This window comes from Myotis myotis, unplaced genomic scaffold (genome assembly GCF_014108235.1).
Source record: "Myotis myotis isolate mMyoMyo1 unplaced genomic scaffold, mMyoMyo1.p scaffold_m19_p_16, whole genome shotgun sequence".
NCBI classification, from domain to species: Eukaryota; Metazoa; Chordata; class Mammalia; order Chiroptera; family Vespertilionidae; genus Myotis; species Myotis myotis.
Window position 1 is genome coordinate 4,288,593 of NW_023416320.1, and position 15,130 is coordinate 4,303,722.

The 15,130-nt window shown below is 56.1% G+C and overlaps 1 protein-coding gene across 2 annotated transcripts in view; it reads left to right on the plus strand.

The window, feature by feature from the left end:
• Positions 1-1,517: 1,517 nt before the first annotated feature.
• Positions 1,518-15,130, plus strand: part of CYRIB (CYFIP related Rac1 interactor B) — a 110,292-nt gene continuing 96,679 nt past the window's right edge. Inside the window, exon 1 of one of the 2 annotated variants that reach the window (XM_036337652.1) lies at positions 1,518-1,651. The gene's annotated coding sequence lies outside the window, so the exon portion shown is untranslated. The remainder of the gene's footprint in view (positions 1,652-15,130) is intronic. The other variant, XM_036337649.1, reaches the window with a different exon arrangement.

Here is a 15,130-nt window from a genome sequence, read left to right on the forward strand (position 1 = left end):
CCCAACCCAGCAGGCGAAGGTGGGCATCAGTTCCCCTTGCAGGTGTGAGAGCCCCGATGCTGGAGCCAGCTTCCAGGTGCTTCTTTTCCCCACATTGCCTCAATGCCTCTCAGAACTTCGAGGAAGGTTCCCTGATCGCCATCACCTGCTCCCTCTTTAGTTCCCTCCCTTCCAAGTTCCTCACCGCTCTGTCCTCTGTGCTGCTTTCCTACAGATGCAGCCACCTGGCACCCATTTGCCCTCAGGACCAGGCGCCCCTCAGAAGTCATCTCAGTGCCCAGCTCCTGGCCCTGGGCCTGGGCAAGACAGGGCTTTGGCCATGTTTGTTAAAGAACCCAATGAGTTGTAATCAGGAAAGTCCGGCCCTCAGTGTTCCCTGGCACGTCCCACCCACGCACGACCCTGGCACAGCAGGAGAGCCGGTGTGGAAGGTGGAGATTATGAAAGCGTTCCCGGAACTCTTTGCCCTGCCGGATGGAGGTCAGTGGAAAGGTGTTTGGAAGAACATTGTCTATATTCCTGGGAAATTTTGGTTGAATTTCAAGAGTGATCTATGGGCTTGAGTGCTGGGGAGGGAGGCAGAGGGAAGTCCTCGTCCCCTAGGCGGGTCCCTTAGGTGGGGAAAGTGCAATCTTTGCTGGTACAGACACGGGAAAGATGGGGTCCCCATTATACCGGAAGCTGTAATTATAGCGAGGAGCTTATTGTCTGGGAATCTCTGGCCTAAAAGTCCTGGGGGAGCCCCTTCCGAGAGCACAGACCCCCTCCCGGTGCAGCTCTATTTCCTCCCAGCACTAAGCAACGCCACTGTTACTGCTGTCCCCCTCACCTCGTCCCCAGGGCCTAGAACCGCCGGCACTTGGTAGGCCCTCTGTACATGTCTGGGGGGGTGGGGGGCTGAGTGAATGTTCTGGATGCACACACTCTCACTGACCCCGCTGCGAGGCGGGCTGGACACGGATCACCATCATTCCCAGCCTACAGGTGAGGGGGATGCGGACCTGGCACGGAACAGGCTGGCCCGAAGGTCAGGGGACTCGGGTTCGAGCTGGCGCCCCGCCCGGCACGCTGTGACCGTGGGCCCTGTCTGCGCCTCCCAGAGCTGGGGTGTCCCCCTCCACGCCAGGAGGGCGACGGGCCCCTAGCGAAGCCCACGCAGCCGCGGGCTCGCCGGCTGTGACTCGCCCAAGGTCACCCCAGCCCCGGGCCACGGCGCCCGTGCTCGGGGGCGCACGAGCCATCGGCACCGGGCCGCCCCGAGCCCCGCGGTCCGCCGGCGGGTTTGGGGTGGGGGCCGGCGCGGGGCGGTCCCCGGGCGCGCTGACGCGGGGCCCGATGCGCGGGGACCGGGCGCGGGGGGAGGCGCCTGGGCGGGCGTCCTCCTTTTGTGCGAGCGCCGGCGGCGGGGCTCCGCGAAGGTAAACAGCGTTTCCTCTTCCTCCTCGCGGCGTCGCTTCCTTTTATAGAGATTTCGCGCCTGGCACCCGCCCGGGCCGCTGCCGCTGCTGCTGCTGCTGCCGCCGCGGCGGGGCCGCTCGCAAACCTGTGGCGGTGACGTGCGACCCGCCAACCCGGAAACGGCGGCGGCACCGAGTCCCGAGGCTCCTGCGCCCAGCGCCGCCCGCGCGCCCTCGCCGCCCGCCCGCACCAGGTACGTGGCCCCGGCCCCGGCCCCGGCCCCGCACCCCGCGCCCTGGAGCCGATCGGTACCGGCGAGGGCGCGGGTGCGGGGCGCGCGGGGTGCGGGGAGCGGTGGGGGTGCGAGCCGGGCCGCGCCGGGCGCCGCTAGGGTGGGGGGGCGCCGCAGGGGGGAGGCCCGCGGGGGGCACCGGGAGGATGCTCCTGGGCTGGGCGGGGGCGGAGGACGCGAGGGGCGCACGCCGGGGCCGCCGGATCCACCCAGCCGCGGGGAGCGCGCAGCGGAGTTCCGCGCCGGGATGGAGGGGGCTCCGGGTGGCTGTCCCCGCCCCCCCTGCTCCCCCTTGCCAGCCAGGTGAAGGCGCAGGGTCTGACCCCGGGCGCAGGTCAGGCCCCTAGCGAACTTCCATTGGGGGCTTGCAAGGCCAGTCACTCAGAATTGAGGAACTAGAGGGGTGAACAGAATCTCCATTGGCCTCAGGACTTCCTCCTGGGGTGAACACCCGCCTTGTTTAAGGAGCACTTCCTCTTTGCCCTTTATCTTTTCATTATCTTTATTTTTAAATGGAAGTTCAGTGTCAACTTACAGTGGCTGCCCTTGTAAGCCTACAGGGCTCTTAGACTGAGGCTTGAACACACACTCTGGGTCTGGAACCTGTGTCCTGTGTTGGGGTGGGAGGAAAGAGGAACCCAGGACTTCCCTGGCGAGAGCCCTAGGGGGCAGTCTTTGATCCCCACCCTGTTGCAAGAAATGGAGCCCGCGCAGGGGAGGGACTGAGTGGAAGGTGCTGGTGGGAGGAGTGTCAGGTGGACTTTGCCCCTCTGGTTTAATTCCTGGTTCTGCCACTGAATAGCTGTGTGACCTTGGGCAAGTCGCTTGCCCTCTCTGAGTCTCAGGCGCCCCGTCTGTAAAATGGGCTGCCTTGAGTTGGCTCTAGAGAAAGTGAGCATGGACTTGCTGGCCAGGAGGGGCGCAGTCAGGGAAACTGTCCTCCTCAGGCACTGTTCACTTCTGCCTCCCCACCGCCATGAAGGGCTGCCTGGGGCACATGGGAGGTTCCCCACAGATATTTGTGAAATGAATAAGTGGATGTGAATTTCGAGAGGTGAGTGGGTGTGGTTCCACATATTTTGGCTTCCTTGCTCTGTCATCTGCATCCCACAATCCCCGAAGAGCCAGGTTTGCCACCTGGAGTCTGTGGACTGGCCCCTCCCTGCCCACGGAGGACTATCTGGTGAAAAGAGAGACTCCTTGTGAAAAGGAGCTTGCAGTGATGTCCAGCCTCTCCCATCCTTGGGAGATGGCATTTGGTGGAAATGACAGGGAAGCATCGTGTTGATGGCGGGGGCCAGATGCCTGGCCCAGGCCGAGGCTGCGGCGGGCCGCCAGGGCTGACAGCTGGGCTCCGTTCCCAGGCCCAGGGTTCCTGTAAGTGTGGAGGAAGCTGGGCGAGGTGGGTTTTCCCTCGGTGGGGCATGCAGAAGTGGTCAGCTGGCCTGGGTTTTCTTCCTGTGTGTGCGGGGCTGGGGGGAGCCAAGGGGGGAAAGGCACATTGTAATTTGCATTTTCTAGATCCTTGGGAGGGGCAGAGCATATGGGCCGCGGGAGGCTAGGGTGCCTTCGTGCACAGCGGCTGTTGGGATGGCCCTCAGATAAAGGCCCGGTATGCCTTTCTGCCTTCACTTTGGAAGATCTTCAAGTAACTTCACTTTCTCTGACAGCCGTCCTTTCTCGGCTCCCAGAGGCTTCTGTGCCCCTTTGGGGTCCCCAGCTGCGTGCTTGTCACCTCTTGAGGGCAGGAGCTGAGCGGGAGTGCCACTTGTTGTGAGCAGCAATGGCAGGCACCTCTGCCCGGCCAGCTGCAGCTGGAGCAAGTGCAGATTCGTTTTTAAGCCGTGGCGTGGTGCCCGGCCGGCGTGGCTCAGTGGCTGAGCATTGACTGTGAATCAGGAGGTCACGGTTCGATTACCAGTCAGGGCACATGCCCGGGTTGTGGGCTCCATCCCGTGTGGGACGTGCAGGAGGCAGCCGATCAATGATTCTCTCTCATCATTGATGTTTTTATCTCTCTCTCCTCCCTTCCTCTCTGATATCAATAAAAAATATGTATCCTATATAATAAAGAGCTAATATGCTAATGGTCATGACACCCTCATGCTGTAACGACAGATCAGCAGGAGGCTGTGTGCACATCGAGGTGCACTCGGGTGGGCGGGGACATGACGCTGCATCCCCCGCTGGTGGGGCTTGACGGGGAGGGGGGGAGTGGGGGGGAGCCAGCTGGGTCTGGGTCTTGCCCAATGGGGGTGGGGCCGGCTGGGTCTGGGTCTTTTCCCTTTTAATGCACATGAATTTCGTGCACCGGGCCACTAGTATATATATAAAAAGAAGTGGTGTGGCCATGGTTACCTGAGTAATAGCCTTGTTCTCCTTTGGTGAGACTTAGAGAGTGCAGAGAGAGTGCAGGGTTTGGCCCAGGACCCTCAGCCAGTAGGGGGCAGAGTCCTGTGGACTTTGCTGCCATCTGAATGGCCTCTGTGTTTCCCTGGCACCTGGCAGGCTGTCTGGCACAGGCTGGACATGTACATGGTTTCTGGCAGAACGAGCAAAAGAAGGATGGTTTCCCCACTGCTCTCAGTGGAGGGACATTCTGTCTCCACCCCAAGGTCAGCGCACTGGCCTGTAGGTGACCTTGACATTGTTCTCTGGCGGTTCCTCCCAAGTGCGTCTAGCTTCGTCCTTGTGCAACCCCAGTCTCTGCCAGCTCTTACCTCAGGGTCCAGGGCCGTGACAGGAAGGACCCCTGGGGGATGCGGGAGCCAGGAGCCGTGGCCTCAGTTTCAGCATTTCCCTGGTCTCCTTGATTGCCTGTGGCTTCGCGTCTGGGACTCGGCCATCTTCAGGGAAACCGTCCTCCTTCAAACCTCGTGGAGGCAGCGTGGTGTTGGAGAGAAGTCAGATTTGAAACTGTTACCCTTTAGATTGTAAGGCTGGCCAGGAAGCCTTAAACAGGTCACCAGCCCCTCATGGCCCTTTCCCCTCACCTGTACACAGGCGCAGTACTCCCCACCTCACCCCGTCCGCCTTCTCACTGGTTTCCCAGTAAGAGACGGGACGATGGATGGTGGGGTGGTTTGCTTACTGAAATAGAGTGAGTGAGGCCCTTAGCACAGGCCCCCATGAATGGTTATCGTCATCATGACTGTTATTATCATCAAGAGTCATTATTGCGCCCTAGCCTATTTGACTGGTGGAGAGAGCATTGGCCCGCAGACTGGAGGGTCCTGGGTTCGATTCCAGTCAGGAGCACTTACCTCAGTTGCAGGCTTGATCCCAGGCACCCCCTCACCCCCACCCCAACCATCCCCTTCCTGGGCCTCTGTGGGAGGCAACCAATGGATGTGTCTCTTTCACATTGATGTTTCTTTTCCTATCCCTCCCTCTCCCTTCCACTCTCTCTAAGGATCAATGGAAAAATGTCCTCGGGTGAGGATTAATAACAACAAAAAGAGTAATTATCACTGTTTCCTCAACTAGAGCCCAAGCATTGCCAAGGCCAGAACCATCCCTCCCTCCGTAAACTTGAACTGGACCTTCTCCAGAGAAGTAATAGAGTGGGGGTTGGAGGGTTGGGGGGCAATTTTGTTCTTTTTCTTGCTCCCTGTTGGGGACATGTGCTAACGGCCTGATGAAGAAGGAATCATCGCGATCCTGTTCCTCATCCATTTCTGAGGGAAGAGGGTCCCTTTTCCTCTCTTTCATAAAGTCAGCTCTTCATGTGTCTGACACTCACGTCATATCTTCTCATCACATTCACAGCGACTCCTTCCAGCTGAGGCCTGACGCCCCCAGGTTCTCATATGGACAAAGTTTCTGTCGCTTCCGTAGAATTTTGGCAGTTGGCTCTGGCTGGGCTCAGCGGGTTCGATCCCCGGTTGGGGCACATACAGGAATCAACCAATGAATGCATAAATAAGTGCAGCAACAAATCCATGTTTCTCTGTTCCCTTCCCCCCTTCCTCTCTTTCTCTCTCTAAGTCAATAAATAAAAAGAAAAAAAGAAAAAGAAAGAACTTTGGCAGTAAAGTCTGACGGTCTTTTTTTTTTTAAATAATATATTTTTTATTGATTTCGGAGAGGAAGGGTGAAGGAAGATAGAAACATCAATGACGGGAGAAAAAAAATCATTGATTGGCTGCCTTCTGCAAGCCCCATACTGGGGATCCTGCCCACAACCCGGGCATGTGCCCTGACTGGGAATCGAACCATGACCTCCTGGTTCATAGGTCCTCAACCACTGAGCCATGCTGGCTTGGCAAGTCTGGCAGTCTTAAAGGGAAGGGGTGATTGGCTCAGCAGGTTGGGAGAAAGACGATTTTGTAGCCACGACACATGAGGTTAAGGTTCATTTTATTTTCCTCTATCTGCTTCTACTGCTGGAGGCAGCATCTTGATTCTGCTGCTACTTGCTCTGTGACCTTGGGCAAGATACTCTCTCTCAGGGCCTCTCACCTCTCAGATGAGGACGAATAATCCGCACCTGCAAGGGTATAGTGAAGAGCAACCCAGAGGTAGGAGGGAGATCCGCCCAGCCCAGTGCATGGCACATAGTAGGTGTTCAGCACATGGCACGTAGTAGGTGTTCAGCAAGTGTTGGTTACTTTTTTCCTACCCTCTGGGCTCTTCTGGTCCCTACCCCAGTCCCATTGTCCTACCCTCCACCTTTAAAAAATGTTTTTATTCTTTTTTAAAATGTTTATATTTTTATTGATTTCAGAGAGGAAGGGAGCGGGAGAGAGATGGAAACATCAATGATGAGAGAGAACCCTTGCTCAACTGCCTCCTGCAGGCCCCCTACTGGGGATTGAATCTGCAACCGGGGCATATTCTCTGACTGGGAATCAAACCAGGAAGGATCTCCTGGTTCATAGGTCGATGCTCAACCACGGAGCCACGCCGGCCAGGCTGTCCCTCCACCTGCAGGGCTCCGGTCCCCTCTGGGAGTCAAGCCCATGGCTGTCAGCTTCGTCCCAGATTCAAGTTCAAGCCTCCAAGCTTTTCCAACCCCACTGCTGGCTGGTGGTCGCAGGGCAGCACTTCCTGGGACGGAGAGATCACGGTACAGAGCTGTCAGGTGGAGGCAGTGGGGCGTCCCCGAGTCTACGCTCTCTCCATTGATTTCTTTCCCCCCCTTTTCAAAGACTTCCTAGCTGCCATCTGCTCAGGGGAGGAGCCTCGCGTCCATGAACACATAAATATCGAAGTCGGCGAGGACATTTGTTTAATGAAGCGTTGCTGAGAGTGATTTTTATAAATATTTAAGATCATCTGAAACCATTAGAGGAATGGCAGGGTTTATTAAAAAGCCGAAACTGTGTTTTGGAAGGCTTCCTTTTCTTTCCCCGTGGAAGGGATCTCGAGGGTGGAGAATGAGGGAGGAGCCATTCTGAACGCAGACACAGGCCCAGGAGGGGCAGGTGGGCGCGGGCTGTTTGTCTCTGCTGTCGGGGGTCGGCAGCTGTGCAGCCCCTCGTGTATAGGGGCTGGTGGGCGGGAAGGTGGGGGCAGCCAAACCCACAGAACCAAGGGTGGAAACTGATGTTGGTTGCAAAGCGACATTTTTGAAAGCTGTCTAGGCCCCGTTGAGACTCAGAGGGCCAGTGGGTCCCCCGGGCCAGGAATCACCCTGGGCTGCACCTTTCAGATCCTGCTTGTGAGTTAGTGTCAGGCTTCTAGAAGGTTCCTGAGCCCTGCGATGGCCCAGAAGTGGGGAGCTTTTTTTTTAAGTTCTTACCCAAGGACATGTTTCTATTAATTTTTAGAGAGAGGAAGAGAGAAACATCAGTGTGAGAGAGAAACATCAATCTCTTGCCTCCTGCACCGGCTCTGACTGGGAATCGAACCTGCGACCTTTTGGTGTATGGGATGATGTGCTAACCATTTAGCAACCCGGCCAGGGCACTGGGAGGCTTTGTGGTTACTCAGTGTGCGGGATGTTGGGTAGGGACACCTCAGAGCTGGGAGGGAGTTTGGAGCAGTGCTTCCCACACTGGAGGGTACCATCCCCTAAACCTTGGGGATCCCCTTGCAGACCCTGAATCAGGCCTGGGGTGGGCCGAGTTCCTGCACGTCTAACACTTTTCCATGTGATGGAGTTTGCGTTCTTCCCACGCTCTGGTGCGTGGACCACACTCGGAGTAGGGGGAGCTGCGAGGTCCCCACTCCCCTCCTTCATTCGGGACCCGGATGGACACTGAATATGACACCGGGGGTTCCTGAGGCAGCTGATGGCTCAGCTAGTGGAGGAGGCAGACATGTCCAAGACACGCATGACGAGAAGATCAAGGCCTCGACAGGCTACGGGGAGAACCCGGAGGGCGTAGAGAGGAGCGCCTCCGTGGTCAGCCAGTGCTGCTTGCTGAGCCCTGCAGGACACTCCCAGGAGGTGGGGACGGAGCAGGCGGGGAAGAAGGGGGGGAGCGTGAGCCCACGGGGCCTCCCACGTGATTGTGGTCTGGAAGGACTGAGTGGGCATTGCGTGCCCACAGTTTCAGGCTGTAGTCATCCAGTATCATTATTTTATTTTTAAATAGATTTTTATTGATTTCAGAGAGGAAGGGAGAGGAAGAGAGAGAGAGAGAGAGAGAAACATCAGTGATGAGAGAGAACCATTGATCAGCTGTCTTATGCACGCCCCACACTGGGGATCAAGCAGGCAATCTGGGCATGTGCCCTGACCGGGAATTGAACCGTGACCTCCTGATTCATAGGTCGACGCTCAACCACTGAGCCACAGTGGCCAGGCAGGCATCCAGTATTTTTAATTTAACCGATGAGAGAACTGGGACCCAGAGGGGGAAGCATCTTGCCCAAGAAGCAGAGTCAGGACTGGAACCCAGGTCTTCTGCCTTCCAAGCCAGGCTTTTACAGGACTCCATGGTGTCTGCCCATGAGTCTCTGAGGCCAAGGGGATGCTGGGGCGGGACTTCCTTCCCCAGCGCAAAAGATCCCTCTGCTCCTGCCCTTCCTTTGGCAGGACCCTCAGCCCTTAAATCCACGGAGGAAAAGGAGGCCCAACACGGGATAAGAGACACACCATGTCAGAGACTAAGGGCCTCCCCTCCCCACCAGCGCCCTCGGATAAGAACGGGGAGGGCAGCCCTAGCCGGTTTGCTCAGTGGATAGATCTTCGGCCTGTGGACTGAAGGGTCCTGGGTTCCATTCCAGTCAAGGGCACATGCCCAGTAGGGGGCATGCAGGAAGCAAGCTGATCAACGATTCTCTCTCATCATTGATGTTTCTATTTCTCCCTTTTCCTTCCTCTGGAATCAATAAAAATATATTAAAAAAAAAAAAAAGAAGGGGGGAGGACAGTGAGGTGCAATCCTGCCCAGCAGTTAAGGATGGGAAGAGGCAGGGCAGCAAGGGGAAGAAAGTGCCATCCTTGACTCATCTGCTTCAGCGAGTCTCCGGCTGGCCACTTCAACCCAGTGCTCATTCAGCAGATACTGTTGCACTGAGTCACTGAGGGACCCTGGCCCTGCCGCTCCATGGCTGTGTGACCTCGGCAAATCCCGGCAGCTGGGTGAGCCAGAACTGTCACTGGCTGATCTCACCTGCCTCTCGGATGTTTGGAGGACTAGGTGAGATAATATGCACGAAAGCTCCTGGCATAGCCCCTGGCAAAAACTCTCCAAAAATATATCCCCTCCCCCAAGACATAGTCACAGGTGAGCAAGAACTGGTTGTTCTGTGCTAATTTTGGGCCAGGGCTATCCTTCTGGCAGAGCTATGGGGTATGAACATGGTGGCAGGGCAGGTATTTCTTTAAGATAAAGTCAAAATGTGTGGCTTTCTGCAAACCTGCACCCCAGGGCTGGCCCCTCTGGGGTTCTCCTCTGAAAGGGGACTGTGGTGGGGTGCAGAACCATGGGCCTTGGGGCCAGGTATGTCTCCATTCATACCCAACTCCCTAACTGTGGAGTCTTTTGCAAATGGCATCCAGGTACCTGTTTTGTGGCTTGTTGTGGCTCTTGACTCAGAAAATGTCTGCATGTGCCTGGCTTAGGGCTGGGATCTACTAGGGGCTCAGTGATTGGAGTCCCCGGGTCCATGCAGCCCCAGGGCCTGGGACTCAGGAGAGGAGCCTGAAGACTCAGGCAGGTCTGTGCACTGGCCCCAGCTTTGCTCAAAACCAGAGTTGAAGTAGAATTCAGAAGTCAGTGTGGAAGTGAAACTCGGGCAATAACATCCTAAAATGTCTGCTCTGAACTCTGGTTTTGGGTAGTGCCCTGAGCTCCTGGGGCCCCAGGGACCGCGAGGCACTTACAGATCAAAGAGTCCTGCGAGTGAGCGCACAGTGGTCTCTTCAGTCTTTTCTGAACATGCCTTCCTGGCTGTGCAGAGTTCAGTTCATTGTGGAGGAATCAGGTCCACCTTGCTTGTCAGCAACCGTAATTGAGTACCTACTATGTGCAAGGTCCTACTATGAGTACCTACGATGTGATGGGTCCAGGTAGGGAATGACTACTGAGTCCCACTGCTACCCAACGCAAGTCTTATAGGGCTGAGGAGGAAGGATCTTGGATTTGTTTCAGTCAAGCCCAGCCCCTCTCGGCCCTTCCTCATCACTCAGGAACTGGAGACACCCTCTGACTAGGATTGGAGATAGCGGGGAGATAGAGAGGACAGAGCAGCCAGTGGATGCAGGAGGAGCAGGAACTGGGAGTGAGGCTGCATTTCCGACCCTTTGCACAGGCATTTTCAGCCCAGACCAAAGCCTCCCTGATAACACAGCTCCATAAACATCATGTTGTGGGGTTTTGTGATTTGGGGTACTTTTGTTGGTCTTCCCTATATAAATAACAAGTTTTTCTTATTGAGCATGAGCAATGTTTACTTTGTATTTTTTTTAAGATTTTTAAATTGATTTTTGGAGAGAGAGGAAGGGAGAAGGAGAGAGAGAGAGAGAGAGAGGAACATCAATGTGAGAGCCAAACATCGATTGGCTGCCTCCTGCGCGCCCCCTGCCTGGGGTCGAGCCTGCAATCCCTGACCTGCAGTCCAACTGGCAGCCCTTTGGTGCCTGGGATGACAACCAACCAACTGAGCCACACCAGCCAGGACTGCATATCTTATTTCTTGCCTTCACAACACGTCTGTGAGGCAGGTAACCTTATCCCTGTCTTACAGACGAGGAGGCTGAGAAAACTTAGAGCTGGAAAATCGCCAGAGAACATAGGCCACCAAAGACCAGCTGCGGGTGCCCTGGCTGCAGCTGGAAAAGGGGGGTGGTTTTCGGGGGGGACGTCTGGGCCACCAGCATTGCCAGCCACCTTCGCAAACTGGTCAGCCAGGGAGGTTCAGATTTTATAAGTTACTCTCGCAAGTCGCTTACTTGGGCTAATTTGAGTGGTGCGTGTTTTGGTGAATTCAGTGTGAAGCTGACTCACGCTATGAATATACCTCGAAGCATTTGGTGTTGGGACGTGTAGCATCCTGTGCGTTACTCTGTACCCTCACAAGGAAAGATGTGGCGGGGAGGGGGTGCTGTGGGTTCAGGCTTTGGGGAGACTGATTTTGAAAGGGACATCCCAGTGCTTGGACAAGGGCTCCTATAGACTTGAGAAATTAAGGTCGATACAGGAGTGATAGCTCAGCCAGCAGCGTTCCTCCCGTTTGCAGTGTCTGAACTTGCCAGAATATTCTGTGCCCGTGTTCCCCCTTCCCAGTATTCCTGCTCAGCTTTCAGGGTGGGAGGGGCAGGAATCCGCCATGCTAGCGAGCGCTCGCACGTGATTCCGACGCAGTGGCACCTGTGCATGGGACCCGGCGAGAGAAGCCACCAGTACAGACGTCCTTTGCCCGTGTACGACCTCTTTCTGACCCTGGGCAGTGGGTCTAGGACGGAAGGGACATTGAGGATCGCCCAGTCCCATCCTTCCCGCCTCTTCCATCCGTGGCCCTCGCGGGGGAGGGAGTTTGGAGGGCGGGGGCTGGAGGATGAGTGGTGAAAGGGGAAGCGGCGCCCAGCTGGAGGGGGCTGACCCGGGGGCCACCCGCCCCGAGTGCTGAGTGGTCAGCATCTCCACACACTGTCACCCCTTCTAGGAACCCCACTTGGGGAGCTGGTTCTCGTCCGAGGTGGGAACCTGTTCAGGCAGCCAGCGGAGGCCCAGAGCGGTGGTGTGCGTTGCCCAGTCACACGGGAGTTTGAAAGGTCTCCTAGGCCACTTGTTGAAAGTACGAGGGACCAGGAGCGGGCGACGGCATTGCATTGTACCTGCGGCTCGTCGGGGACATCTTCAGAGCGTGCAGCCGCCCCATCCAGGGGCGGGTGACAAATACGACACGTGTGCTGTAGTGATTTCTGGGGTCTCCCCTCTTGAGTGTGATGACTTTGGAAGGGGTTTTGGGGGGGCCCAGCTGTCCAGCCTGGGAGACCCAGCGGACAGGAAGGGCGCAGCCGCCCTTGGCCTGGCGAGGTCTGACTCGCTGTTTTTGAATAAAAGCAGTCTCTCTGGTCCCAGCAGCTTCTAGATTTATTTCGAACCTTTATGCCTGTCCTTGAGCCTCAGGGAGATGGCCCTTTTCTGGGGTTGATCTGAAAGGGGCTCCTGGGCCCCCAGGGGGGTTGCGGGGGGGACCCAGCCTTTGGAGGTGACCCACCGCCTTGAGGCCCTGCCTCCAGGGGACCAGCCTCTTTCCTAAGCACCCTTTCTCAACGGTTCAGTTTCGGTGGTGAAACTGGTGAAAGGCAGGGGAAGTGTAGAAAGACATTTGCATACTTCTGACCTGACCCTCGCAGAAGTAAATGCGGAATAAACAAGGCCTGGCCTTCAGAGCGTCCCCCGTCCCCCGCCCCCCAGGCGCCTGCCCGTGATCGTGACCGGAGTGTGGTTGGAAAATGCTTCTCTCCACATAAACATCTTTGTCCCAAGACCTTGGACACTGAACACGGAGAGAAAGGAAACCCGATCTTTTGTTCCTGATCGACAGGAGGCTGGGCATCGTCCTCCGCAGGGAGCTGGCCCCTGCGCGTTACTGAGCTGCCACCCAGGAAGGGAGACTTGGAAGTGCTGATGTGCAGAGTCGGGAATGTTCCCTTAGAGCTGGCGCCAGAGAAAACCCAGCAGGGGCTGCTGTGCTCGCTGCGGGGCAGGGCGGGCGCCTGTGAAAGGTGTCACCCACGCAGGCACCTGCGTCTTCTTGCCGGTGGCCACGGGGGTCCTCTAAAAGCCGCCGCCCAATTCACACCAAGAGCCCAGAGAACCCATTTCTGGGAAACTTCCCTAAGGAAGCGACAGACAATTGACACAGGGTTACACCAAGATCTTCACCATATGCCTGGCTGGCGTGGCTCAGTGGTTGAGCATTGACCTATGAACCAGGAGGTCACGGTTTGATTCCCGGTCAGGGCACATGCCCAGGTTACGGGCTTGATTCCCAGTGTGGGGTGTGCGGGAGGCAGCCGATCAATGATTCTCATCATTGATGTTTCTCTCTCTCTCTCCCTCTCCCTCTCCCTTCCTCTCTGAAATGAATAAAAATATATTTTTAAAAAAGATCTTGACAATAACAAAAGAAATTGGAAACCACCGAAGTGTCTGGCAGTAACTGAATTCTTGCATCAGTTATACTGCAGTCACTCGGTGTGAGGGCCGCGGAGGCTGGGAGGGAGCTGAGAAAAGCAGTCATTTATAGGAAAAAGCTTGGAAGGAAATACACACAAGAATGGTGTCGAGGTGGTGGCAGGGCGACGCGGACGCCGACGGCTTTCTTTTCCTTTCTCTCTCTGACACGTTTTCTATAATGCTGTTCTGTCACTCACTCCCGTCCCTTCTTCTCTCCTCGGCTCCCTTCTCTTCTAAGAAACCTAGAACTCCACTGTTTCCAGGGAAAGGAAGAAACCAGAATTCGGATCCCTTCGTAAATGCTCTGCAACAAAACAGACCAGACTTAGCAACACAGCACCCAGGCATTCCTGAGGCCCCAAGGCCACAGGAGAGAGAGAGCGAGCAATTCTTATTTTTTATTTTTTTGTTAGCAATTCTTAAACACAATAGCTGTCGGGGATCAGACCCCACTGGGCCTACGAGAAGACATTATTGTCAGCGTTTCATACACGAGGTCACGTGGGGTCGAGAGGTCACGTGCCTCTTCCAGAATCAAACACTCCTTCCTGGTTAGCAGCTGGTGGGGCGAAGGGCATCCAGAGGGACCCCAATACCGGCAACTCTCTTCCAGTCCTCTGGACGTTATTTTGGGGGAAGGTAGGATGAGTGACAGCTACGGACTGGTGGCCATGGCAAGCATAGTAGTTTTCTGTTTGGGTGGCGTTGTCTAGGTCAGGGTCCCAGCAGAGGGGAGCTTCCGGTTCAGTGGTGAGCTGCTGTCCTGTGTGTTCCCAGGGGAGACAGGTAACCTCATGTCCACAGCACTCGGGTCTCCCCCATTCTGCACGTCCAGAGAGAGGGGTGCACTTGACCTCCGTGGAGCAGAGGCAGAGTCTCCCTCTGCCTGCGCCCTGTGCTGGGCCACAAGGGGCAGAAAGAAATGGATGCAGATGATTCTGAGAAACCCCTGAGGAACGGACAGGGCACCTGGGCGGGTGGCTGAGCTCCGACCATTAAGGGAGCACCAGGCTCCACACAGCCTGTATGGTATTGAAAATGTTGCTTAGGCCCGGCCCGTGTGGCTCAGAGGTTGAGCATCGATCTATGAACCAGGAGGTCACGGTTTGATTCCCGGTCAGGGTACATGCCCGGGGCGCGGGCTCAATTCCCAGTGTGGGGCGTGCAGGAGGCAGCCCTTCAGTGATTCTCTCTCATCATTGATGTTTCTCTCTCTCTCTCTCTCTCTCTCCCTCTCCCCCCTTCCCTCCCTCCCAACATCCCTCCCTCCCTTCCTCTCTGAAATCATAAAAATATATTTAAAAATAAAAATAAAACGTCGCTTTCTGCGGGGGTCTTTGCAGTCACGCGGCTCACTCCTCCCCTTTGCCTGCTGTTCGGAGAGGTTTGGGCTCAGCTGTCCTCAGCCACATGTTCAAGAGGCACAGAATCCTGAAAGGCGCCGGGGTGCGTGGGCGCCAAACGTACCTTTGATGAATAAGGGTATGAATTCATTTTCTGCTTTGGGCGGAAAATGGAAATTGCCATATTTTAAGCGATTTCAGTTGCCAAGATTCATAATTTGTGTGTATATATGTGTTCCTATGATTAGATGTGAAAGAGGAACACATTTTTAGCACCTCAGATAGGCGTTTTTTGCATGTCCAGAAAATCCTTCTTCTTCCCCATTCCGTCCCCATCTGTTCTCCTGTCCGGTGTCTGGGCGGTGCGCTCCTGAGCGCCCCTAGAGGAGGCGACGTGTAAGTCAGACTGTCCTGCGGTTCTGGAGGAAGAAGGGAGGGAGGGACCCAGCCTCCAGCTACTGGCCCAGCGGGTCCGGGCTGACCCAGCTGAGTCAGGCAGGGTCCCCTCCTCCCCC